Genomic DNA, 331 nt, shown 5'->3' with positions numbered 1-331 from the left:
CGGGAAGCAAATAAAGAAATACGCATCTTGTCCCGCCTGACGGGGAAATCACAAGGATTAGTTCCGAACCGGCCGTGATGAAAAGCCGGGGCGGGGGTGGGGGGGGGGGGTTGCATATGTACGGCGTGCCCCTCCAAGCCTGACCATGTTCTCTCGCTCTCGTCTTTTTGTCTCCCGTCGTGAATACGATTAACGGGGGAAGGACTGGTCGCCTTCCACCCCTGAAAGAGTTGAAACGAAAAGCATGTCAATGACGGCGACCTAGCTCGTGTGTTGTGTCAACAACGGTTGGAGGAAGACATTGCACAGAGACGGACGGGATGCAGTCGGC

General features: G+C 55.9%; 1 protein-coding gene across 1 annotated transcript in view; it reads left to right on the top strand.

Moving 5' to 3' along the window:
• Positions 1–331, top strand: part of LOC109527750 (RNA binding protein fox-1 homolog 3-like) — a 236,164-nt gene that overhangs the window by 232,393 nt on the left and 3,440 nt on the right.

This window comes from Hippocampus comes, unplaced genomic scaffold (assembly GCF_001891065.2).
Source record: "Hippocampus comes isolate QL1 unplaced genomic scaffold, H_comes_QL1_v1.1 scaffold326, whole genome shotgun sequence".
Classification (NCBI taxonomy): Eukaryota; Metazoa; Chordata; class Actinopteri; order Syngnathiformes; family Syngnathidae; genus Hippocampus; species Hippocampus comes.
This window is presented reverse-complemented; position numbering and strand designations above follow the sequence as displayed.